Source organism: Hirundo rustica, chromosome Z (genome assembly GCF_015227805.2).
Source record: "Hirundo rustica isolate bHirRus1 chromosome Z, bHirRus1.pri.v3, whole genome shotgun sequence".
Lineage (NCBI taxonomy): Eukaryota > Metazoa > Chordata > Aves > Passeriformes > Hirundinidae > Hirundo > Hirundo rustica.
In genome coordinates this window covers 21,345,799-21,372,754 of record NC_053488.1, presented here as the reverse complement: position 1 = coordinate 21,372,754, position 26,956 = coordinate 21,345,799, and the positions used below count along the sequence as shown (strand labels likewise).

The 26,956-nt window shown below is 52.3% G+C and overlaps 1 protein-coding gene across 10 annotated transcripts in view; it reads right to left on the bottom strand.

Annotated features, from left to right (window-relative positions):
* Nucleotides 1-24,243, bottom strand: part of ATOSB (atos homolog B) — a 39,752-nt gene extending 15,509 nt beyond the window's left edge. For 2 of the 10 annotated variants that reach the window (XM_040091095.2, XM_040091097.2), the window contains exons 1-2: nt 24,161-24,225; nt 18,842-18,928 (exon numbers count right to left, since the gene is read on the bottom strand). The gene's annotated coding sequence lies outside the window, so the exon portion shown is untranslated. Of the gene's footprint in view, nt 1-18,823; nt 18,929-23,136; nt 23,195-23,833; nt 23,874-24,160 lie in introns of those variants that run through there. The other 8 variants (XM_040091096.2, XM_040091098.2, XM_040091094.2 and 5 more) reach the window with 8 other exon arrangements.
* Nucleotides 24,244-26,956: the final 2,713 nt, after the last annotated feature.

Below are 26,956 nucleotides of genomic sequence, written 5' to 3'. Positions count from 1 at the left end.
CGATCTACAAATTTTTGCACCAAGAGTCCCTTGTATTTGATCTCCCAAGAGGAGGAATAACACCCTGCACTTGGTGTCTGCATCAGAAGCCCTGCAAACTGTACACTAACCTGTTTAACTCAACTCCAGTGGTAAGACAATCACTTACAGTAACTCCCCTCCTGTCAGCTCCCTGTCCTGGGCTGTGTACCACAGGAAGCATGATCTAGGTGTGCAGCCGGAACAGCCCAGCCCCTTTTCCAGCACTATTACCTGGGTACAGAAACAGGAGCCTCTGACAGGGAGCTCCAGTGGTAGGGTGACATTTTGCTAGCTGGGAGAAGACAGCACAGAAATCAGCAGGTGATGGCAGCTGTGTTGCTCCCAGCTCTGCCATCTCCTCTCTTCTCCCTCTGTCACCACTGCATACAGCCACAGGCACCCAAAGCCTCCTTACCAAGCCACCTCCTTCTGTACCCTGATGCCATGGACTCTGTATCCCCACCACTGTGCTCCTGTTCACTCCCACCCCATCCTCAACCACCATCAGACTCTGTACTGTTTCCATGAGCCCGCAAGACAAACCCCTAGCCCTCACCTATGATCTGCTGCCTCCTGATTGTTGCAGTTCATACCTTATCTTACCCCAGGCTCCTCCCTTTCCCGACCGCCACACACCCACAGCCCCACCAGCCCAAGCTTCCTTGCACACACTCCCCTGATGAGTCCGTGACACCCGACAGACCCATGGTACCATCACCTTTCCATACATCTCCAAACAGTCACCAGGCACCTCAGGGCAGTGGAGAAAATCCCAGGGATGCCGAATGGCTCTGATCAGTTCCGGGTGTCAAAGCTGCACGTTTGAAGAGGGAGTAGGCAAATGGCTTGCAGTGGGAAGGACAGCAAAGATTGTGCACTGCAGCATTTGCCCCGTGGGAACTGCCCCTCCCCACCGCAAGCCCTCTTGCAATACACTTCCTTTTACTGTAAGAGCCCTCCAAGGGAGGTGCTTGAGCACAGGCACTCGGGCCTCTGCCTGGTTACCAAGCTGCAGCCTGCAGATAAGGCTGCAGAAGCTATGGGGACATTCAGCATCTTTTCCACTCCCTGTACTAGACATGTACATGGCACAGGGGGAGGAGATACCACACACACACACACACACATACATATGGCTGCGCACACCCACCCAACTCACCCTTTTCCAGCTGGGATTTAGAAAGGCTCAAGTCTAGCACAGGCCAGAGTGATGACATGTGCTGGGCATGTATTTGGGCCATAAGGGTGAGTCTTTGTCCATCTTTGATTTTAAGAAGATGGACACAATCAGGGCTACTGCAGGGAAGGAGTATTTCCACCATGACTTCAATGTCCTGCACCTTGTCATAGAAAAGGAAAACCTCTCTTGTAGGACTGAAGGTGAAGCACCCTGCTAGACTTAGGAAAAGGGTGCCACAATGGACATCTAAACATTCGCACTGTTGCCCCTAATGAAGGCAACCACATGAGAGCAGAAGGCCCTAAGAAGGGAAACATGGGGATTGGAGGCATACCCATATGAAGGGCAGCAGGAGACACAGTCCAGGTCCTAATACACCCCATGAAACTGCAAACGTCCTGGTCCACACAGAGTGAACCACCCCTGGGGTCTCACAGACAGCAGAGGCAACTAAGTCAAAAACATCTTCAACCTGGTGGTCGATCCATGCCCTGAATACACAGATGTCCCCCTAGACCTGACTCTCCTAGGGACACAGAGCCTGTGAGAAACCTAAAAGCTCACCACGGCCCACCAGAAACCAGCTCATCCCCTGCCACAACAGCATTTGCTCCTGCAGCTGGGAACAGACCTCAGGGACCTCTTGGCCCAAACCACGAGATCCTGCTGCTCCCAAAGTGCAGGGGAATGCTCTAACAGGAATATCCAAGTAAAGCCAGCATGCCCAGAGCAGTATTGACTTACGTGAGGACTGCCAAAGAAGGGAGAACAGAGGGCACAGGGTGATGGCAGCCCAGTGTCAACAAGCCCAAGGGAAAGGCTGAAAGAAGCAACTTCAGAAGAGACCTGGGGACTAACACGATTTATGAGAATGTTCTAGACCTTGAAAACCCACATAAATGTAGCCTGAACATCCACAGAGCCTCTGCCAGATGAGAAAGCAGATGTAGCTCCTGCTGCAGGTCAGCTTAACCCAGGCACAAAGGCTACGAGCAGACCCCTTTGCTCTGGTTCATTACTCTTGCAGACAGGATGGGCCAAACACTGTAAACACCTTCCGAACACTTACACAGCAGGCATGGGCTACTGCAGCATCAGACACCAGGTCAAAGCTTGGAGACACAATAAATCACAGAGCAAAGTTGTTCCTGAAGACAAGACTCGTAAGACTGCCAGCAGCCAGCCTTGCAGAAGGACAGGATCAGGAAAAGTGCAGCCATGAGAATAAAAGGCTGGCAAAGAAACAGAAAATACTGGGAGCAAATAATTCTCTCCGGACAGTCCTTTGCACTCATCTCAGTGTCCATCTGCTGAGGATGGCCAAGCAGCTGGAACCTTTAAAAAAGCTACCAGTGAGTTCTCTTCCAATCAACACTATCTCTGGGACAGGGACCATGGGGAAGATAAACTTTCCATCTGGAGGACTGGAGGCCAGCATCCTCATGAGCCTTCCAAAAACACCAACGCCCCCTTACACATCACAGCTCTGCTCTTCCAGCAGGGCAAGGAGGATGCTTTACATTTAATATTTTTATAGACGACATGGATGAGGGCACTGAGTCCTTCATTAGTAAATTTGCAGACGACACTAAGCTGGGAGCTTGTGTTGATCCATTGGAAGGGAGGAGGGCTCTGCAGAGAGACCTAGATCGGTTGGATGAATGGGCAGAGTCCAACAGCATGAAGTTTAATAAGTCTAAGTGTCGAGTTCTACATTTTGGCCACAAAAATCCCCTACAGCGTTAGGGACAGTGTGGCTGGACAGCGTTCAGGCGGAAAGGGACCTGGGGGTGCTGGTCGACAGCCGGTTGGATATGAGCCAGCAATGTGCCTTGGTGGCCAAGAGGGCCAATGGCATCCTGGCCTGCATTAGGAATTGTGTGGCCAGCAGGAGCAGGGAGGTCATTCTTCCCCTGTACTCTGCACTGGTGAGACCACATCTTGAGTACTGTGTCCAGTTCTGGGCCCCTCAGTTCAGGAAGGACATTGAGATGCTTGAGCGCATCCAGAGGAGGGCAACGAGGCTGGTGAGGGGCTTGGAACACAAGCCCTATGAGGAACGTTTGAAGGAGCTGGGGTTGTTTAGTCTGGAGAAGAGGAGGCTTAGAGGTGACCTTATCACTCTCTACAACTTCCTGAAGGGAGGTTGTAGACAGGTGGGGGTCAGTCTCTTCCACCGGGCAGCAACTGACAGAACAAGGGGACACAGTCTCAAGCTACGTCAGGGAAGGTACAGGTTAGATATTAGGAAAAAAAAAATCACTGAAAGAATAATAAAGCACTGGAACTGTCTTCCCAGGGAGGTGGTGGAGTCACCATCTCTGGATGTGTTTAAAAAAAGACTGGACATGGCACTTAGTGCTATAGTCTAGTTGAGGGGTTAAGGCATAGGTTGGACTTGATGATCTTAGAGGTCTCTTCCAACCTCATTATTCTGTGATTCTGTGATTCTGTGATCCTGTGATTCACTGCCCACTGGCTTCTTGTGCTCACGTGGGAAGGAAATAATGCAGACTTACAGAGAGATGGGTGCTCCAGCTAAGAGAGGCTGGGGCAAGTGGATGATCTGAGCAATGCTCCTAAGGCAGTGCCTCCTTCCCCCACCGCTGCTAATACCATACAGATGAGTCCAAGTGAGAAGGGGACGGACAGAACAAGACCCCAAGCCCTCCATGTGCTTCCAAGCTGGTCAATCCAAAACTCTATGAGATGTGACATTGCCAAGCAACCTGAGAACCAAGGAACTGAGGAACAACCGTGGGAAGGGACCTCAGAGGGTCTGGGTCAAATTGTGCTCACAGCTGGGCCAAGTTTAAACAAACTGCTTGGGATTTGTCCATGCCAGGGGCTGAAAGTCACCAAGTGTGGAAACTGCCTCCCTTCTCTGGGACCTACTCCAGAGTCTAACTGCCTTGCAGGGAAATATTTTTCCTAATATCTAATTGGAATTTCCCTTGTGTGCCATTGCTTCTCCTCCTGCCCCTAGGCACTTCCCAGGAGAGCCAAACTGCAGCTTCACCACAAACCCACAGCTTGCAGCAGCAGTAAGAGCCCCCTTCACTGCCTTCCCTCGCCCAGGCTGCACAAGCCCACCACTCTCAGCCTCTGCCTACTGCAGCACACAAGAACCCAGAGCTCCAGTTCATCTCTGGAGACTTTGGAGCCTGCTGGGCTCCATCCTGCCCGGCCAAGGGTGCCACCACGGAGGACGGGAAGTACCTGCACCTGCATACCTTGGGGATGTTGAAAAAAGAGACCCATCTCAACCTGAGATCAGCAGGAGCCGCTTTTGTTCAAGTATCTGATCCTTGCTCTGGCTGGCAGCAATACCAGCGCCTGCTGCAACACACCTAATGTTATTCCAAGACAGAATTCCCAAGTACCTGCTCCAAGAAGTTTGGCTCTAGAAAAAGAGAACTTTGGTTGTGCTGCTGTAGCTCTGACACCAAGGCGGCCTCCACCATGCCCATGAGGGACCTGTGTGCAAGAGTGATGAGCAGGACAACTGTGAGTCCAACTCAGCAGAGACCACCTGTACTAAATGGAAACCCAGCAGTCAGGAGCAGGGAAGCAGCCATCTGAGACCCTTGCAATACCTCAAGGGTCTGCAGCAGAGCCCAGGTCACACGAGGGGTTTTGGAGGCAGCAACCACTCAAGTCCCCAAATCACAGTGTATTATCTGCATCCCAGCTATTCCTCCATGCTGTCTTCACTCAGTCCAGAGCTACTTGTTTATCATTCTCTGCTCCAACAAGTATCACTCATTTTCCCATCCTGCATCTGCTCTCTCAGACCGTTGGGCAGGATCTGACCGGTAGAGACTTGCTCAGCTTGCCTACAGCTGGCTGGACACCCCACTGCCTGTGTGGGGATGAAGAGCCACCTGATTCACTGGAGGCATTATACCTGGTGCCTGTACTGCTCCCTTACAGTACTCCTCTTTGGGAAAGCCTCAGCACCAAAGATTCCCCAAGCTTTTCCAGGACAGCAATGTACCCACAGCTGGAGTTCAGCATGCAGCTAAGATCCTGGCCTGTTCCCAAGGTACAGGCATTGCCTCCACCTGCTAAGCCCTGGGGCTTTTCCAGCTCTCCTCTGGCACCCTCAGCCCATCTCCCAGGGACTCAGCATGAGCTGCCAGACCCTTGGGCTCCCTTAAAGCCTCATCCTGGACAAGCACCTGCCTTCTGCTTCCCACTGACTCACCCTCCTGTGATTCATCCCCTCCTGACCAATTTCTGCACCAGCCCCATGCACAAAGGGAGTGTGTGAGTGTGTGTGAATGTGTGCAAAATAGGCAATGACACAGACTGCAAGGCAGCAAACTGGGCACAGTGGCCTGACCGTGCCAAAGCCCTCACCCCCACAGCACCCAGAGGGGCAGGGGTGACATCACTGGCTCAAGCCCATTGTGGGGAAAAGGGGCAGAGGCAGGCTGGGAGTGCCGCCAAGAAAGAAGCAATGCTAGGGGAGGGCTTCTTCCAGGCTCTGAGGCTGCCTTCCAGGCAAAACCATGCCCTTTATCAGTCCAACCCCGCTGGCTACGGGAAGGTTACCCAGCACTGCCACAGCTCAGATCCACAGGCATGATGTCTGCCAGCTAAGCTGCCTTTGGGTACAGCCAAACATGCCCCCCACAGGCTGTGCCTCTTCCCGGTTTTACTCTCCAAGGTGGACAAATTCCTGGGAGACACAAAATTACTTCTAAGCATGGCTACAGTCAGCGGGCATCAGCTAATGCCACTGTGCATGCAGGGCCCACAGGCTTGGCCAGTTCCTGAGTGTGGACAGTGCAAGTCATGCACACAATCTGTGTACACACAGATCCTCTGCAGGCTGCTCCTCTGATTGGCAATTCCCTAATGCCTGGGGCTGAGGCTCAAACAGGCTTTGCCCCACATCCTCTCCCTCCCTTGTTTTCCACATCCTGGCCTGTTCCCAAGCCACACACAGTGCCTCCACCTGCTAAGCCCTTCCATGGGCTGTCCAGGTAACCTCAGCCCCTCGGAGAGACCAGAGCAGACAGAGGTGACAAGAGGAAGATGGCACTGTGCAGCTGTGCCAAGCCCAGAGTGAGAGCTGTGGCACCCACAGGGGCTCTGCACATCCCTCTGTGTCTGAGCACAGGAGAGCTGTGGTGTCAGCATGAGCTGTGGCTCCTGCAGCACACTCGGCCACAGACCTGCATCTCTGCCTGTCGGAGCTAGAGGATCCATTTCCTGTTGACTACAACAGAAAATTACTGGCATCATACAGGCTCTTCTTGCACTCTTTCCTCTCCACATCACACGGGTCAGAGTCATACTGACAAGGGCCTCTGGTCCCTTCCACCCAGGAGCATTTGGCTAGCTGCAGCATTTTGCCTGCAGCCACACACAGGATACTTGAGACAAGTATACTGCAAGAGAAAAGTCCATCAAGCATTATGTCTTCAACAGAGTCACACAGCCCCAGCTTAGACAGAAAGCCCTGACATGCAGGAGTTAAGGCCAAAGTAAACTGTATTTTGGCCAGGGAGTGAGGGACAACACTTTGGGCTGGAATGTCACATATTAATAGGCACAAAGAATGATTTTCTGCCAAAGCTTAGGATTGTATGCCAGAGCTGCTGCTTCTCCCTGGACTTTTAAATTTTTGATCCTCACTATGTAGACACAGAGCTTATTCTCTCCTCTCAGGACAATGAAATACAGGTTTTTGTCCCATGGCATCCTTATGGGCTCTTGCAGCTTCCCCTGCACGGCACACCTCTTCCCATCAGGATGCTCTAGTACTTCAGGTCCCTTCTAGGGAAGCAGGGGGAGATCCACAGTGCTCACCAGGTGTCAGCAGGGCCAGCACCATGGTCACAGTGTCACTGAAGTCACAGCAACTGGGCAAGCTCCTGAACAAAATTCAGCAGCCACCAGCAGGGCAGACCCAGCAATTTAAATGGACATGCTTAAATTAGCCTACCACCACTGAAAAGATAGGCTTGTCTACAATCTCTAGGAGCCCCTGAGAGAGCAGCAACAAGCTATATGAGCTCTTGGACATGGTCAGTTCCCTGACATAGCCCCCGAGCACAGGGGAAGCTGAGAGACTGCCCTACATGCAGTTAAGCAGCTGGGGACTGATCCAATTTGAGCCAGACTGACTGACTTTTGAGCCAGAGTTTCCTGCCACACCCTCCTTTGTGACTAAGAGAGGGGTAACATCCCATCTGCAACACCCTTCTCCAGCTGGAATGGGAGAAGGAGAAGAGCAGAGACAGCCTAACTGCTCTTGATTCTGACATCTCTTCCACACCAAGAGGAACCCTTGCAAGTGCCTCACGTTCCCCTTCTGCAGCCTGGGTGGCTGAAAAGAGTGGGAGAATGTTTACCCAGAACACAGTGAGTAGTCCCTGCTGCTTCAAACAGCACATTCCATGTCAGCAACCTGGGAACTACCAGCAGAGAGGAGCCCAGTTATCCATCTTTATGTTTGTTAGTGGCAAGCTTCCGCAATACAGGTGGAGTCAAAGGACAGGGTAAGAAGAGAGGATTTGGAGCAACAACAGATGAAGGAATTCAGGCCTTCTCAAAGACAATGCTAAGCAGCAACCAGTCCATTAAGTTGATGCCTCTGCTGAAACAGCTCCTGGTTACTGGGACAAATGCATAGAGAATGACCCTAAGAACAGGCTGGCTACCAAGGTGAACAGATGTTTTGGTATCTGAGAGCTCCAAAACAAGCGCCCCTTCTCATGCAGCTCTGTGCTCCCAGAGTCCTGCCCTTCTAGTGCTTATAAAAGTAGAGAAGCCTCTAGGCTGCTAATTTAGGTGGTGGCTGCAGAGACCTTCATGGGATATTGCCTGGAACCAGCTTTCATCTCCCAGGCGGAACCCAAACAGTCCTTTGCTCCAAAAATCACATCTGAGGTCATCTGATCCAACATAAAGATCAGAAGTAGAATTATATTAAATAAAACATCAGATCAAAGTGTGCACTGTGCATGTGGATGGGGCTGAATGGCCAAATGCCGGCTAGGCTGGCACTTAAAACCTGAATGTTTTAAGGACAAAACCACCTTTTCCCATGCACATCTTGGATATGCTGGCTGAAGGGCTCATGCCATCCAAAGCTAAAGATAGACACTACCTGTGTCCACTTTTCATCTGCTGGAGGAAGGGAAACAGAGGTTTCTGCAATCCATCCCTTCCCTAGCTCCTTTTCCTGGACCCTCTGCTGCTGTGCCCCATCGGGCACCCTGAGCAGACAACATTAAGAGGGGCTTGGTAACCAGCTAGAATTGGGCTTTCCTGCTCAACTAGACATGAAAAATCTGGTTTTAGCTCAGGTGGGGATGAATCTTCCTCTTCTGTCAAGGCAAAATGTCCCTACTGGCAACAGAGACTCTCCTGCATTTTGCATCCTCCCTTAACAGGCACTGCCTTTTGCCCTCTGCTGCCTTCACCAGCCCTGAGCAGGCTGGAGAGGCCCAAGTTCTGGTTACACCAGAGGTACTGCTAATTCAGGCGCCATGTGTGGGGCAGCTGTAAATTCAACAGGGGGAAAGAGGTGGAGCAAAACCAAACCACCCAAAAATCCCAGGGAGAAGGCACCCAGTCTTGTGTTCAGTCACTATGGCTGAGTAAACCCCAGGATACAGTTTTGGTTTTCACCTGCTCTTAAAGCTCTCCACTAAGTTGCTCTTACTGATTTTCACAATTTTTTTTTCTCATTGTCCCACTTCCAGCAGGGACCTCAAAGGCTGCTGCCTCCCAGCAAAAAGATCTCCATGACCTTCCTAATTCAACACACTGGGAAAGGCTCAATCAATTCCCTCTATTCCTAGGCCAACACAGACCTTAAAAGCTCTCTTTGTTCCTGTTACAATCCCTGTCCCACAACCATGGCTTAACCCTTAGGGCACTGCCTCAAATGAAGTGAGTTCCACAGAAGCAAGGCAGTTTGCAGCATCCTTAGGAAGCTGGATCTACTTTCCACTTACAAAAGAGCTGTACTAACAATCTGCAGGATCAAAGGAGGCATCAGATACACACAAGGGTGGGATGGATGTCTCTGGCCATGCTCATGATCATTACAAACTACTGTGCCTCACACTGCTGCAGCAACACGGGTAGGGTTTGGGCTTACACCTCTTTATAGTCTCTCTGGTTTTGCTCTGCCTGCCCTCAGTTCAGCAGGTTTATTAAAAAATATGCTCCCTGCATGCAGATTTGGGGTTACACAGAGGAACAGGGATGAGGAAGGAAACAGCTGGGACTGGGCACTCCCACCATCAGTCTTGCAAGTACTCCTCTGCTCCTGCCCCCAGGTAGAGCCATTGCTCCATGACCAGTAGCAAATCAGAGGCAGCAAGGGATGCCAGGCTATTACTACACACTTCTTGCCTTGTCTGAGATAAGCTCAGACCCACATCCTGACTAGCAGCCCAAAGTCACAAGCTGGGGAAGCAGTGCCATGGGACTGCGCATAATCATACTCCCCGGACATGGGAATGCAGAGGCCATGGAAGGTACAGCCAGGTCTCACTTCCTAGCATGATCCCTGGCACAGGAAAAGGCAGTATGGAGCAAGGGCTGCCAAAAATGCCACCTCTGCAGCCAGAATAGAGCTGCCCAACAAGATCCTGAAACATCAGTTCCATGGCAGACAGAGCCAGCTTGTACTACTGCACCCCAAAACACCACCCCAGCAGACAGGATGGGATAGGGCCACCTTGCAGCACCCTGAAATGCCATTTCCTACTAGCTGCTGCAACTTCCCCTCTGCCCCTTTCTGGTCCTCCTCCACCCCTTTCCTTCTCCTCAGGCTTCAGAGAAACTGAGTCACAGCATACTGGCCCTGCCCTGAGGAAAGAGAGTGGGTGGGCAGCCCCCAGACCCTGGCACAGCACGGGGAGTAGAGCAAGAACGGTACAGAGACCTCTGAGAACCCCAGCGATGGGGGGGGATTAAAAGGTACCCACATATTCTACATCATGCAGCTTTCCCAATTGTGAATCTCCCCTGTTCCCACCTCTCTTAAAGCAGAAGTTGGCCCCAGTCTGCTGCTGGCCATACAAACTGCACTCACTTCTGCTGCGCTACACAAACTGATCCACATGCTCTCGACCACGAGAGGGGACCAGGACATGCAGTTACTTAGCACAGCCTAGAAAAAAAATAAAATTAAAGACCTGGATAGAGCTTTATAAATCAGAAGAGTGCCATAGGTCTCAAAAGGCTGTGGGTGGGGATGGATGCTTCATTGAGAACTAAGAGACTGGATGCTTCACTGAGAACAAGTCATGGCATTCTTTACCTTAAAAGACTCATGTGTTTGAGTAAAGGCTTGATACTTCGACCCAGCTCTAGGAGCTGGTAAGTTTCCAGGTACTGACCTCAGGCTCTCTGATTTTAACATACACCTACAGAAACTCTTTTGAAGACCTGCTAACCAGTAAAGCTTCCCAGGACCGGGTCTACAGCAGTGTTCACCCACAGCAGGACCTTTAAAATCCTTGATTGGTGCAATAACAAACCACCACTCATCTATCTGCCTTGTCGACAGGTAAGTTCAAGATTTGTTCATTCAGGCTCTAGGTCAGACATCTCATGAATGTTATTAAAGTTATGGTTTCTTGAGTATGTTTCTCAAGATTGCAGTGAGGTTAAGAGCCCAGCATTGCCCAGTTCAGCTGGAACAAAGAATGGGAAAACTGAATTCAACCTGCAAAAAATGTACAGCTGTTACACACTGCTCATCTGTAAGTCTCCTGGCATCTTTTCCCAGGCTTCTGTCTTCTGGATTGCCTTGCTCCACCTTCCTGGGGACTCTCTGAAAACTGACCCTTTCACCCCTCCCTGGGGAAGTGTGTTAAGGTGGTATTTGCTGTTATTGTCATGCAAAGCATAACATTATTGCAATACCCTTGCCCCAGCTCTATCTCCCAGGACAACATAACACTAGATGAAATTCATTATCCCCTATCACTTTATGGTACTATCTTTTCATTTCTCTGTTAACACACATCAGAGACGTATCAAGTTTCAGGCCAGCTCACTCCAAAGGAAATTCTCTCTTGCCAATATAGGGATTTGCACAAACGATGCATTCTCTTTTCAGTACCAAAAAAGCCCAAACCACCACTAAAAAGTAATTAAAAAACACAGCCCACAAAACAAAACAAAACAAAACACCAAACAAAAACAAAACAAAAACAAAACAAACAAAAAAATCCAAACAAACAAACAAAAAAACAACCCACCACCAAAAAAACCCCCAAAGCCCACTCCAAAAATAGCACTTGAAGGTTCACTTAAGGACAGCATTTGTCTTTTCTCTCCAGACCACCACTTTGGTCAGACCTTTCCCAGGCTCTGGAGGGCAGCATTCTCACTGCTGCTCAAACAGCTTCATCAGCACTGTTTGGAGTCCTGTAGTGAGGATGCTTTAGGGGTGAGATGCCTGTTCCTTCCCAACAGTGCCCAGTACATGAACATAGGCATTTCCTGGTAAACTGTTCCTCCTTGCTTCCAGCCTCTGCTACAGGGGTGACCTCTGATAGCAACCTTCCTCCAGAAACATCATTGCGTTTTGCTCAGTTACTCCAACGTTGTCGTATTGTAGGAAAACAGAATTAAACAGCTAAAATCTGTAATAAACCATCCCTACTGATGTCAATCCCTACTGACAATTTCCCCTACTGCCAGGGAAATTGCTGCACAGAAGAAAGAGGAGAGCTGTAAGTCTGTTTCCTCAACAATCTTAGCCACAAAACAGCCTTTGGTTACAGGGAACAGGCACAGCAGCAAGAAGTGCACTTTCAGGGTGGCAGATTGATGCCACCAATTTTTCAGTTCTCTCCAGATTTATCACATGGCCAGAACAGATCATTGCAAATACCATAAGATCCCAGACTGTCAGCCTAGGAAAGAGGTCAGCAAACCAGACCTGGATGAAAAGCCTGAGAATATTCTAGTTCCTCAAAAACAGCTTGTATTTTTAGCTTTTGCTGCTGTTAAAGATGAAGTGAAAGCAAAGCTCATACTGTCTAGTTGATGCCATAACTGCTTTATTTTGCTGGCAGCCACAGCAGAGAGGATCTTGAGAATTCCGCCGTTGTCCACTGCAGGCTCAGCTATGCTAATCTCATCAGCAATGCAAACGCTGGTACAGAAAGGGCTGAGTGGCAGTGCTGTCCTGACAGCTCCAGCAGCACTGACTGGCAATAAGAAAACCCTGGTACATGGCATCCAGGCATTTTCTCCCAGCCTGAGTGGAGCTAAGAGTAAGATCTTGCAAGCCATTCTCCATGCATCTTCCAGACAATCTGTACAGCACAGCTGGACTCAGCTACCTTCTCACAATTTAGGGAATTCAGTAGAAACACCCACAAAGTCAAAGTTTCCCCTTGGTTCCACTGATCTATCACCTCTCTCTGAAATCCCCACCACTCTTCCCAGAGCAGCAGCATGCAGGTTGTTCCTGACGTCCCACAGGGCACTGTCCAATTTTTCAGCGTGGCACTGTTCAGGATGGTGTCCCCACCTGATTACAGTCATTATTACCTGGACATGTCTCAAGTAATGGCAGAGGCAAAGCAAAGCAGCACGTAACCCACACAGCACTCTCCCAGCTTCAACACCATGGCTCAGCCAGGAGGAAATCACTCTTGGCTGCCTCTCCCTTAAATAAATAAATGTTTATTCCAGCACTGCCTCTCTTAATTCCTCCCCAAATCAGCAGCAGAGTATATGACTCCAATACCTTTAGGTTTTTTTGGTTCCTTGTGCTTAAAACTGTATAGTATGAACACGTAAGATAGAAAAAGAGGGGGCAGCACTTCAAAGATGACATGGCTGTAACTCATGGGATCACCCAAGAGCACCCAAGAGACTGAGCCTTGGACAGTGATCTTGGCAGGCAAGGTGTTTTACAAATGATATAAGAGAAAACATCCTCTGCCCTAGAAAATGCCAATTCCCACCCCAACACACACATATGACCCAGAGCCTCATCTGCCGGGCTCTGCATCACTCCATGATATTTCATAGCACATCCTGGGGCCTTGGTCCAGAGGAAAGATGAGAAACCACCAGCCGTGAAAAGTGGGGTCAGAGGGAACTACAGTGTGGCTCCATGGACTTTTACCATGCTCTGCCATCACCTCCGCCCATAATATAATGTAACACCAAGTCTCACACCAAGTGCTGAAGATCACATATATGAAAGGCAGTGCTCGAGCTGCTGGCCCAAAACTGCCTTCAGCATCAGGTACCAGCATCCCAGGTTCCTCCATGGGAAGGAAGCTCCAGACCCTAGTGCAGAGCAAGCTGTTCCCCTCTGAACACAGAAGGAACCTGTTGGAAGTGAGAGGGAGGAAGTAGACTGCTGCCCGCCATGGGCAGCTTTCCCAGAGCTCCATATTCCAGCTTCCACCTCCTTGTTTGCCCTCCCTTGGGAACACCAGGGTCTGGAGTCCAGTGAACATTGTGCAAACAAGTCTAGACTATTTGGCAGTTTTAAGATGACTGAAACTGCAAAACTGGACAGAAGTGGGCAGTCTGTACAGATCTTACAGTAACCCTACATCACAGAAGGACACTAGGGGATACTGGAAAAGATGAAATGGTTTTCAGGGCAATACATGAGGCCTCGTACCCTGGAAAGGAGGGGTCACAGCTCAAGCAAGGATTATGACACTTGTGAGTGCATAGCTGTTTGTGTAGCTCACAGACAGGCATCCTTTCCCATGCATTTTTGACTGAACACCCTAGTCCCACACAGACTCTGGCCACAGGCACTTGAGCAGCATGTGCCAACCCAAGGCAAGCCCACATATAACCTCCATATATCTCCAAGATCATTGTTCCCCTCTCACTCTGGGCTGGGCACAGAGCTGTGGGCAAGGTGTTGCAGCTCGCTGCCAGCAGTGACCTTTGAGAGGTGTAATGAGAGAGGTTTACAGCTCACACTGTCATCCATGTTGACACGAGCAAGCTCTGCTCGCTGCCAGCAGGTCCTTTTCCCTGGCTTACATCCAGGCCTTTAGGCATATAATGGATGACAGGTCAGGTCTCAGTCACACTCACATTATGGCCAGGCTGGAGATGGCTTCCTGATCCACTCCCTCTGCTAGTAAGTGCATGATTTCCCCTTCACCAACAGGAGCCACCTGTCTTACCAGGATCTGGTAAGTGGTCTACCCAAAGGCAGCTTCAAAAATGTTTAACTTCTCCTTTACCTGCCCCACAGGATGGACTCAGACCATATCAGAGGGGTCACAAGAGTGTCTGCTGTCCCTCAGGGCACAGATACCCTGGAGCAAGGCAAACTGGCTGTGCAAGGTGGACAGAGCAGCACAGCACAGGGCCAGGCATCCTGGGAAGGTGCAGTCACGGCTGGAGCCACTGACATTGATTAACTGAGGGTAAGTAAGGGCAACAGAATGACTTGTTTTCTTCCATGGTACAGTGAGGGGGATCAAGAGGATGGATTGTTGCTGGCTGAGCCTGCTCTGCAGCTCAGGGCTTCAAACCAAACAGGTCTATAAACAGGAGCTGTCTCCCCACACCTCAGCAAGGGGCTAAAGAGGGGAAAGGATGGACAGAACACCCCTGGCCACTCACCCTGAGGCTGCTGCCAGAGGAGAACAGATCCAGACGCCAGATTGTCAGGCAGGAGCCCAGGGGTGCCAAGCCCATGGCACAGCTGGGACTGGGCTTGGCACTGAGGGCTGTGACACCTTGCACATTGGCCCGACTGCTCCTCTGCCTTGTCAGTGATGCTGCTAGTGGCAAGTTGCCATACCCTCAATACCCTCCAGCATGCTCCCCTGGTCTCTGTTTCCCCTTGTTTGTCCTCTCCCTGCTGCTCCACACGTAAAACACCCAAAAGCCTCAACATACTCCTAAAAGGCAGCACCGTCACCAAGGAAGGAAAGGGGGCAGAGGTGGAAGCCCATTCTCACAAGCCCCCACCCCTGTGCACCTCAGGGGCAAGGACCCCGCTCTGGACCCAGGTGCATTGCGCCCCACCTTGTCTATTATCAAGGCAAGGCACAGGAGAGCCACACTGACAGATTTTGGGAATAAGGGACTTTTTAGCTGCATCTCCTTAGTGCTGTGGCAGGTAGGGATGCTTCAACATCCCCATCTGTTCCACAGGGCCTGCTCCATGGGGGTGACATGTAGTCCCTGCCCAGCTCCGCCCAACTCAGCTGCCTGCAGGTCAGAAAGACACAGGAGCTCTTCCTACATTGCAGTAGCACCAGATCTGATGGGAATGGGGTTTGAGCCAGTTTGCCTTGCTCAAACTCTTCTTGCTGCAAACTGGCAGGCACCTCCTAAGCCTCTGCTCTTCAGCTCCAGTTTCCACTTCAGGCAAGTCTGTACTGCTGCACCAAATCTCACTGTGACTTGATTGAATTCAAAGGATCCTGCTTTGTTTCTTGCCCTAAAAACTCCTCCCTACCATTGCTAAGTGCCATTAAACAGTTACCCATGCTGGGTGGTAAGCAGAACTCCTCTCCCTGTCACCTCTCTCACACAGGCACAAGCCACAAGGGGAAGACAAACGACCCTCTTGAACCACACTCAGGAGTGATACCTGTCAATATATTTCATAAGTTCATACATAAATTCAACAACTTTGCAGACAAAAACAACAACAAAAACCCCTCCTAAAAGCTCTGCTTCTCTCTCTGTTCTGCCTTTTCCCACAACCAGTTACATCACATGAGGGTTATAGCAGAAGCTAGCAAAGCCTCGGTCCTGATCCAGGATGACTCATGGAGCTCTGGAGGCCGTGTAACTTCCTTCTGATACCATCAACCATGCCTTACACAGCTAAAAATAAAGATGGGCCAAAACTGCAGAGCCACATCTTGCCTCAACATGAAACTCAGCAATGCTCAGCACTGCTGAAAAATTACCTGAGCAGGTGGAAACCAAAAACTGCAGGGAAGCCAAAAGTCTTGGGTGTACCAAGAAGGAAGAGGCCAGGAGGCCTCACCCTGTGCCACGCTGGAGGATGGTGGTGGCAGATGGCAAGTAGCCATCCAGCCACACAGAGATGGCCACAGCCAGGATCTCATCTCATCTCACTCAGCTGTGAGCTTTGAATATTTCCACACCTAGAGGTTTTGTGGAAGACTGTTTTTGGCAATGCATGCTCCTGTCTGAGACAACAAGAATCAACTGCTGCATACAGGAAAGATGCTGCATTTTTGGCAGGAAAAGACTGGAAAGCTGCAGCCAGCTTCCCACCAGGCAACAAGCGGGCATCTGCTAAGCAAGGTCCAAGGGATGTTCGGAGCTAAAGGTTAGAAACAGGGTTCACAGCTGATATGGTTTAGATGTTGAGGTAAGTGAGGAATTCAAAGTTCCTCCTAACCCCTGGGACGCTGTGCCCATAGCAAAACCTTCACACATGAGGATACAGGATTCTCACACAGACCTTAGCAGGAAGCCATAGGATTGCACACAAATAGGAGCTCAGAGGGACACTGGCAACATTCAGAGACCTAAAATAGCCTCAGCATATGATCCTCTGCTCCATTCTTGGGAGCAGCAAGAACTGAACAAGGATCCAGCTGTCCCAACACTCCCATGAACAGGATCTTTGAATGTCCGACCTATTTGCAACTGAGATGGTAGGGCAAATAGGGGATTCCTTGCATAACTCCAGTGCCAATATCCACAGGAGCCCAGAGTCCCAGTTCGAGGGAGAAGGCAGCATTTTCTTGTGGTTTTCAGTGAAAGATGACCTAGTGCTACACCAGACTCTGGGGCAAGGGTAGCCTACACACACCAAGAGAAGGCTGGAAGATCTTAGGCTGACTGTGTTCTGTTGAAGATATAAACTCCACTTTGCCCATTTGTTACGTTTCTCAGTACAGGGTTCCATCCCATTCCAAGAGAGAGGCACTGCTATTCTGTCCATTGTTCTGCAAGCTATATCAGTTTCCAGACTACTGCCAGCTGCACTAAATGGAACCAAAATTGATAATTCAGCCCAAATATAAACTCACTGATATCACCTGGGAAAGGTGATACACAAACCAAAGAACAGCTTCATGCTGTGGCCAAGCAACAGGAAAAGCTGCTGCTTTACACATAAAGGGGAGATTTGCTGTCCATGAAGACATTAAACTAATTGGTTAACATGGAAGGGTGGGAGAAAAGTGGATCCTATACTAAGCCAGACGAGTGTGAGGCACTGGCACAAATTGCCCAGAGAAGCTGTGGACGCCCCTTTCCTGGCAGTATTCAAGGACAGGTTGGATGGGGGCCTGAGCAACCTCGTCTATTGTGCGGCCCTGGCCCATGGCAGAGGGTTGGAATGTGATCTTCACGGTCCCTTCCAAACCAAGCTTTAATATGATTCTGTGGTAAGCCCTGTGTTAAAATGCCCCTTTTTAAAAGGCAGTGGAGCTCTGAGAGGTTGCTGTGAAATTAGTGGACTGGGATCTACAAGCAGCTCCAGCAGAACTGGGAGCAAACCATTTTTCTGGTCTTTGCTATGCCTCTCATCACTAAGAGAGATATAAAATCCCATCATGGAACAGGTACTAGTGAATGCCACAACTCAGCTGGATAAACCCTGCTGCCACTGCACTGTGTGATTGGTAATCTGCAGCACAGAGCACTGGCAAGAGCAAAGGACTTCTTCTTTCTTTCCTCCATCTTCAAGTAAATCTATCCCTGCCTGACACACTGTGGGTACCACTTAGCATCAGGCTGAAGGAAGAGATGGCCTGAGGCCCAGTCTCCAGCTGCCCCTGGACTGGTCCCAACTTCCCTGGCAGACACTTCAGAGGAAGAGCTGCAGAGCCTGGGCAGCCACGCATCCTAAAGATGTCTTCCCCATATAATCTCTCCTGGCCAAATCACACCTGAGCTCGGGGTGAGAGAAGGGTTCAGCTTGTCCTGCCTTAGGCACAGTCCTGATGAGGGCTCCCTTCCAGGTGAGAGCACACTGGGCAGGTGGGGCAAGCACTGCTGGATTCAAGGCTGGCACACAAGCATCCATGGACTGGGCAGGAAGCTCACAGCCATGTCAGGCTGCTCCAGGCTGGTTACCGTGGAGCAGGTAATATTTCTTGCCAGTGGCAGCACAAAAACTGCTGGTCCTCCTGAAACACTTCCTCTGAGCGTCACACACCAAAGCCAAGATACAAAATCCTGGGAAAATGCAGGGAAAACCCAAATGCCTCTAATAGAAAACACAATTACATCTGCCACAAGCTCTGGGTAAAGTCTCAGCTGGGTTCAGGTGAAGGACAGCAGAGAGCTGCAGCTGGAAAATTCAATCCTGCTGGCATGCAGAAGGATGAGTGTGGTAAACAGCAGAGACTGCAAGTTCCCAAAGGTTTAGAACACACCACCCTTGAGTTCCTGATGACTATGTTCAGGGTCCAACAGTCTTAGAAGCACTGGTTCCACACGTCCAGGTTCCCTTTGCCATGCTGACAGCCAAGTGGGATGCAGGAGCACCCAAAAAACCTTGGCTGTGGGAGAACCTCACCTGGGTGACATCTGTTTTATAGAGTTATCCCTGTGAGCCAAGGGGAGAAGAGCAGAGTTCCTTGTTTCTCCGCACAGCCCTGATGAGGGAAGGGAAATCAGTGATGTTTGAAAGTTGCTAACCTCAGTGTGGTTGCTAACCTCTGAAGCAGACAAAGAAGGCAGCTCTCAGCTGTCACCCCTTGCAGTGTGGCCTTGAGGTTGCTTGTTCTGGCTGTCTTGAGTCACCTGGAAAGACAAGTCCCCACACACAGGTTCAGCTGGAACACTGGGTAGGCAGTAACTGCTCATCCAAGCCAAGTGAATTAGTGGCCCTTTAACAGAAGTGAGAGACCTCAGGCACCCCACGAGCTCAAAGATCCCACCACATCTTTTACCACTGCTGAGGCTGCCCCTCCAGCTGCAGCCCTGATTCCCTCCTGGGTTCCAGCTACCCCCAGCTCCCTGCATGACTCCATGTGGGCACACAGTTGGTTCTCCAGAGAGAGCTGCTGAGGTCAATCCACGATCTCCCTTCCCAGATTTCAGTGGGAAATAAAGGCCTTTCTGTGCCTTTGGGTTTGTTCTTGTCCACCCACGCAGCTGTAGGTTTCTCCACCACACAGGCTTTGCTGTACTACTCAAGTGGGTGCGCTGGCATATGGTTTATCTGCAAGAGCAGGCGCTGGCTGTGCTCCCCACAGGCCACCTGCTAAGCCACCCCATGGAAACACAGAGCCAGGGCAGGGAGGGACAAACTCCACTGCTGGAGAGACACCCCTCCCAACAACCCAAACAGACCAAGACAAATCCAACGCCGCAGCGTTTCCCAGGCTACAGGGAAGGGAGAAAATGACAATTGCTTAATAGAAATCTCCAAGAAGCCTGCCAACACCATCACAAAGATGTTGTTTAAGTCTCCTCCCCAGGCTCCCAGTGCTGTAACTGCAGACCACTAGAGATCACACTTTGTGGGGGCTAGGTCCTCATGCATGGTTCCCGCAGCAGGTCCTGAAAACCAGGATGGTAGCAGCCTCTCCAGGGTCCGGCCTGACCTCCCCCTGGCTGCAGACATGATGGGCAAAAGCTGCTGTGAGACAGTCCCTGCTCCCTAGCCTGACCATCCACACAGGCAACCATGCTGCAGCACCACCACAGTTCAGCCCAGCTGTGACCAGAGCTGCCGTGTCGGGGAGCAGAGCATTGCGGGCAGACAAGCTGCTGGTACCCCAGAAGCACAGCCTTCACACCGTGGTGTAGGGAGGCATGGCCACACTACCCTACTGGGGCTTCAGCCCTTAAAACAGTCCTGCGGGCACCCAGAATGTTTTTGCTTAATGACACCTGGAATGGCATCCCAGGAGAAGTCCCACCTCGAAACTATCAGCTATGCACAAGGGCTATCGTTTTGGAGAGTCTATTATCACAACAACCCCCAGTAAATGCAGCATGTGTGTATGTAAAAATAAACCTATATTGAAAACCCTCCACCAAGTCCCTGCTCTAGCACACTGTCTTTCAGAGAAGGCTCAAAACATGCTGAGCCTGAGCAGTGACAAGAATTGCTTTGGACATGGCTGAAGTACTGCCACCCACATACTGCAGCAGCACAGGAAGTGATGGCAATGTATCTGACAGGGATGGGTTGAAAACACTACCCAGGAAGAATGCAACTACCCCAAATGGACCAAGGCCAGGAGATCTGGATTACCACCTCAGCTCTTGCATAAAGGGCTTTGCATCTTTGTTCACTTCCAACAAGAATCACAGGGCTGACATCAGCCCTGGCCCGGGACATGGATTCATTACAAAAAGCACTTCCAGCTGAATCACTACCTTCCCATTTTGCAGCACACAGGACTCCTTTGAAGGTTTCCCATCCAAGTATTATTCTACCATCATGCTGCTTAGCTGGGGGGCTGTCCAGGCCACAGGCAAGTATGACTGCAAACCACTGGCCAGTCCTGAAAAAGCTCTCTGAAATGCAGAGCATGTGAGCCCAGCTGCTCTTCATTCAGGATTCACAACCAGCTGAAGATGCAGATGGAAACAGGGGAAAACATGTTAACTGGCAGCTGGTCATTCACAGGCCAAGCAAGGGAAACTGAAAGAGAGGGGCAAAGGCAAAGGAAGGATGAACAGAAACATTTCCCTGTCAAAGAAAATAATTTTTAAAGCAGGCCTCAAACTTTGTGAGACCGAGTTCTCTGGAGGTTATATTCATCTGGCTCACTTGCTCACAGGCAAAAGCAAAATGAAATAACAAAGGAATTGAGCTGATCAGAAAATAGGTTCCCGGGAGCAGAGGAGCCAGGCGCTGCAGACAGATGGGAGGATCAGACACATGGTAACATGGCATTACCAGGACACAGAGACCCACACAGCTCCTTGGAGGAAGAGGGTCCCTGAGAATTATGCAACGTGGAGAGACACCAGGCAAAAGCCTCTCACAGAAGACTCTCACAAAGTAACCTGCAACAATCTCACTAACCTGCAGCAACCTATTTGCCAGCATACAAATATCTCCTTTCAGGATTTCTCCCATGCTGCCCTTCACACCCATCTTGTTTCAAACCAAACTCATTAACTCCTCCAGCTACCAAAGCCTCTGATAATTTGATTACAGCTCCATTGACAGCATGCTGAGGACACCACTTTTCTAACCATATGGCTCCACTTTCTCCTTTCATGTCTGTGGTCGCATACCTACCAACAACAGGTTTTCTTTTTCTGCATCAGGAAGTGTCCTGGCCCCCAGGCATGGTGCATTTCCACACAGCACACGAAGGTGCCAACCAGATCTAGCAGAGGACAAACATGGGCAGGCCCAGAGCAGTAAGAACATGTAAAGGACTTGGGAAGAGCCAAGAGTCTTTGACTTTGAAGACTCAGATCAATAACTATCCCCTTCAATCACCTTCAGACAGCAAAGTTTGGGTATCTGGCCTCTGATACTTAGCACAGTCATGCAGAAATGTGCCAGGGCAAGCAGCCTGTAGCACGGAGCAAGGAGGAAGACCAGGGACAAAGATGTGCTTCTCTGCCCTCAGAGGTCCCTTGAATACAGGGAGGGAACTTCCTCCTCCTGCTCTGCATGCTCAGAGAGAGAAGAGAGGTGAGGGCAGAGGGGTTGAGAAAGCTCAGCCGAGGGGAGGGGTAGGGGCTGTGGCCTTCATCCAATTTCAAGCCAACAGGAGGGAAAGAGCAGCCCTACGAGTAAAATTTAAAATATCTTTAATTCCCTAAAGGCCACTTCTGGAAAGGACAGACATGAAAAATAGAGCCTGGAGAATTGCTCTGCACAACTTGCTGCAAAAGCAGGGAAGCAAGAGAGCTCTTCAGCAAGCCACACCTCTGAATAGCAGAGTTCCCACAGCGCAGTGACCCCACCAGCTTTCCTTCTTTCAGTGGATAAGAAACCTCTCACATAGGGAACAGAAACAAGACTAGCACAGCTGAACCAGCCCCAGCACTGCTCCAACTGTGGCTGGACCTTGGTCCACAAGCCCAGCTCACCAAGGACTACCACTGTACAGCGACCACAGCTGTCCTGACCACCCCAGGCTACATGGAAGGCCCCACCAGAGTCCACAGGAACCCAGTGTTACAGCCGAATGTTATGGGAGCAGGGGTTGGGAGTCAGGCGAGGGCAAGTGCTGACTCCCTGGCAACACACTCTGTGGCAGCAGCGTCCCTCAGAACCAATCCCGTCCAAAACCCTCAGCCCTGCCAGCTCCCACCAGTGCCCTGTTCTAGTGCAGGGACTGCATGCTCGGACATGTAGAGTCCCCATCAGGGCCCCGCCACACGCTCACGCCGAGACCCGCACCACAGGAACTTGCTGCTGCGAAACAAGGCGGTGACAAGGCTTTACAGGATGACTTCATTCTCCTGCTCCTCAACCTAAAGCCCAGCCCTGTCAAAAACAACCACAGCACTATCACATTGAGAGTTTTCTTCTGTGTCACCTGCCGGACCTTGTTCACCTCCTCGTGTTACCAAGCTTGCCAAGACACTGCTTCGTGTCAGGGTTCAAGTCTGCTACACTCTCCACAATTTCCCAATTTCCCCTCTTTGCTGATGCCACAGACACGATTCAGGGAGAGGGCACGTCTGTAAGCAGATCTCTAGTTGTCTGATGTTTTTAAAAAGGCAACGAGTGGAAATTATTTTTAAAATTTAAATTTAGAGTATAAGATTCCTCTACCATACACTTTCCACAGCATCTGCAAATTCCACATTCCTTCTTTCGAAGAAAAATAATAAAAGGAGTATGGAAACCGCGGAGGTTAAGTGCCTGCCCCTCGTACTGATGGATCACCTTCACGGGTGGGTTGTGAGCAAGCCCACCTCCCCAGCACCCACCGCGCAGCCATTCCCTCTGCCTTCCCAAACGTGACACCCGGGCTACCCAGCGCACACCGCCTGCGCGATTTCTGTATAAAACGCCTGAAAACCTCGCTAGGTCGGCAGCTGCTGATTTCGGGTGCGTGACTGTCCCGGACGGGCCCTTCCGCCCGCGGCTGGCTGTCACCAGAGGGCGGCGGATGCCGGGGTTCACATCCGCCCCGGCGCCCACCCCGCAGCCCCACGCCGGGGCCTGGCAAGTGACCCCCGGGGCAGGTGCCGCCCGAGCCGCGCCTCCCGCGGCCCCGGAGAGACCCGGCCCCACCGCCGCGGGCTGTCCTGGGGGACAACCCACCACTGCCCAGCTGGGCAGGAGCTGATGCCCGCGGGAGGAAGAAGAAGAGGAGGAGGCCCCACCGTGCAGGCAGAGCCGCGGACAGGCTGTCCCTGACCATGTCACAGCGCAGAGGACGTGGCCCTGGGGAGCGAGACCAGGGGCAGCGCAGCCTCCCTGAGGTGCCGGGGAATGGGGAGCCAGGATCGGGGACACCCTGCAGCACAGCCTGCACCCCGCTTCGGTCGCTCCCGCCTCCCCCCACACCTGCCTCTGCCAGACGCAGCCCTCCCGAAGCCTCAGTTCCCCGGGCACCCTCCCCCACCCCCGAAGTCGCTCTGCAATCACACCGCCGCCTGCCCCCCGCCCCGGCACCTCCTGCCACAGCCGCCGCCAGTGCCAGCCCCTTTGCCGGCCCGAGTGCCCCGGCTACAGTTCCCCACCCCAGTCACAATCCCCCCACACTCACAGACCCCCATCCCGGTTACGATCTCTCCAGCTCAGAGATCCCCATCTTGGTCACGGTCCCCTCCCGCTCATAGTCCCCCATTCCGTTTACGGCCACCCCCACTCTATCCGATCACGGCCCCTCCTAGTCGCACCTCCCCCAGCTCCCGCTCGCCCCTGCGGTCTGGGGCCCCGGTCCCAACCGCCCCTCCGAACCTTCTGGAACCGAGGGGTGGCAGCGGAGATGGGGCGCAAGAACCCCCTCGCACGCCGCACGGGCGACCCGTCCCCGCCGAAGCTCGGTCGTGCCCCGCGCCCCCCGGCCCTGCCCGCCACGGCCCCGCCGGACCCACCAGCGCCCCCTCCGCCGCTGCCGCCGCGGCCCCGACTGTGCGCGGCTGCTCCGCTCCTTCCGGGTGCCGCTGAGGACACGCCCCCTGCACCCGCCTCCCGCGCGCTGATTGGTTCGCTGGGCAGGGAAGGGCACGGGGTGGGGCGAGCCGCTGGGCCGCGCGGCCAATAGGCGACAAATCACGGCGCCGAGACCCCGCCCACGGCCCGCCCCCTCCACGTGCGGGAGTGTGATGACAGCGGGGAAGGGGCGGGCCCAGGCGGGACGGCTCTTTATTGGCCGGCGGCGGCGGTGGGGGCGGGGCCTGGCCCGGTGCGGGGCGGGACTGCCGCCCCCCGATCCTGCGGGCTGAGGGGGGACCCCCGGCCGGCGGCGGGGCTGGGATACGGCCCCACGGGCAGGGCACGTCCCACCCACGGGCACGGCATGTCCCACCCACGGGCACGCCCCCACAGGCACGCTCCCACGGGCACGGCGAGTCCCACCCACGGGCACGGCCCCACGAGAACAGTGGGTCCCACCCCACAGGCACGGCATGGCCCCACGGGCACGACGTGTCCCACCCCAGGGGTAGCCGTGTCATCCCTAACGCGTGTCCCACCCCACGCGTCCACGGCGTGTCCCACCCCGCGCACACACCCACGGGCACAGCATGTCCCAACCCCACAGTCACTCTTTACCCAGCCCCACGAGTGCAACGTGTGCCAGCCCCAGAGACAGTCCTCCCTGGCCCCAGGGGTATAGCCTCCTCCAGGAGAGACCTCCGCGGTGTCCCTTGCCTCATGTCCCGAGGGGGCTCTCCCTGGTCTTCCCCACTCCCCAGGCGGTTCTGGTGCCCCGCAGGCTGGATCTGCCGTCCACCCACACTGCCGGGCTGGGAACTAGCGGCTCCGGCCTGTGCCAGAGCCCACCGTGGGTGCCGGACCCGGGGGGGGCAGCTGCCCCCCGCGGTATGCCTGCTTAACAGATACAGAAACACCGAGCAGCCATGGGGCACCTGGACGCTGCCGCCCGCCTGTGAGGAGGCCGGCAGGATGCACTGCCCCGGGGGGGAAGCAGCCCACAGCTCACCAGCCTGACCCCAGGCCATTCAGGTCAGGGAAGAGATGCCTTGGCTTCATCCATTTTGGGTGAATCTCGGTAAAATCAGTCCCCCAACTGACTCACCTCGCTCCTCAGAGAGCTGCAGCTGCAACACCACTCTAAAAATAGTGGGGACCAGTATCGTCAAATGATAAATATAACCAAGATCTCGTCTTCTGACTGTGTTAGCATGCAGTGGGCTGGATGTGAACCTGCAGTGCACCGGCTGCCGAGTCTTAACGCTCCCCTTGCCTCGCTGCTGATCCCGGGGCATTATTTTCGGAGCTGCTGTCATGGATAAAGCTGTGCTGGTGCTGTCTGGGAATAGCCCTGAGCGGGACAGACGGTCCTCTGATAGCTGTGCCCTGCACGTGCCTCTTTGCAGGGAGAAATGGCAGCTCAGTGTCCTATGGACAGCTATGTGGCCATTGAGCAGCTGCCAACACAGGACCTCATCTGCTCCTGGGGCCTCAGATTGCTGCTCTAGCAGATTTCTTGCTGAATAACCCCTGGCTGTCCCCATATTCAGCCTGTGGGCCACTAAAGGGTATTTAATGTATGGAATATTTTAAATTCTGAATTACAGGATGACAGGAAAATGCAATCTTCCAGTGTTCCTGGTGACTTAGGAGCCATTGCCTCAAACTTCATGTGTGGAGGTGCTGGTGTCAGGGAGAACCAAGGAAGCTCAGCTCCCCCACATGCCTGCTTCTCCTTCACAGTGCAGATTTCCTACAGACTTCCAGGGCAAAATTTAGCTTTTCTACCTTTTGACCCTGCATATCATCTCTGTCGAGCTGGCAAGAAGCTCTGGAGTCCAACCGGGAATGCAGCAGAGGCCATGGAAACCAGGGATGGGCTGAAAAAGGCTCAGTCCCCATCACACAGCTGCTTCCACAGTCTGTGTTTTCCAGCGTGAACTGGCTGAAATGAGTTCACAGTTAAAAAACAGTTAATGAACCTTTACTGGCCTGAACAGGAACCCAACTGGAACAACTTCAGTTGAAGCTGAACCCACCGTGGAGCTGAATCAAAAAAAGTTGCTGGTTCAGCTTCTTGGCTGGGGGGAAATATGGGTTCCTTTGTCCTTGACAAGAATAATATGTTTCTGTTTATTGGGCAGTAAAGGATTAATAATATCCTAAGTTATTTGCCTCCTGCTTTTGCGTGCTGAGGGTTTGTGAGCGATGTCCCTGCTGAGCACACTGTCCCTTAGCAACCTCCCCTGATTTTTGAAACACGTTCTCGCTCCAGAAGAAGGATCAAGGAGCAGGACATAGAAGTCCCTTTTAGCAGTCTGATGGGGTGAGACTGCTCCCACTGCTCTTCCCATGGAGCAGAACCTATGGCCACTTGATGGGCAGAGTAACACAAGCTTTGGTAGTTTGGAGAGCATCTGGAAAAAATTCCAGAGGCCTGGGCGGGTTGGGGATGGGGCAGACTTACTGCACAAGCTATACTACTTCTTCACAGAGGGCAGCCCACCCTAAGCCTTGCAATTAGGCTTCATCTATTCCTTTTACACCCTGGGGGCTTGAAAAGAGCTTTTCAAGGGCTGATGAAGGCAGGCAAGGGGTTTAAGCCCATTAGGCATGGCTCTGTACCATGGCTGGCCAGTTTCCAGAGACTCGCCTGCCAGGAGGGCCGGGAGAAGGGTGTTTCCCCGGGAAGATGAGGTGTCCCAAGCAGCATATGGTGGAATGATGTCCTTCCG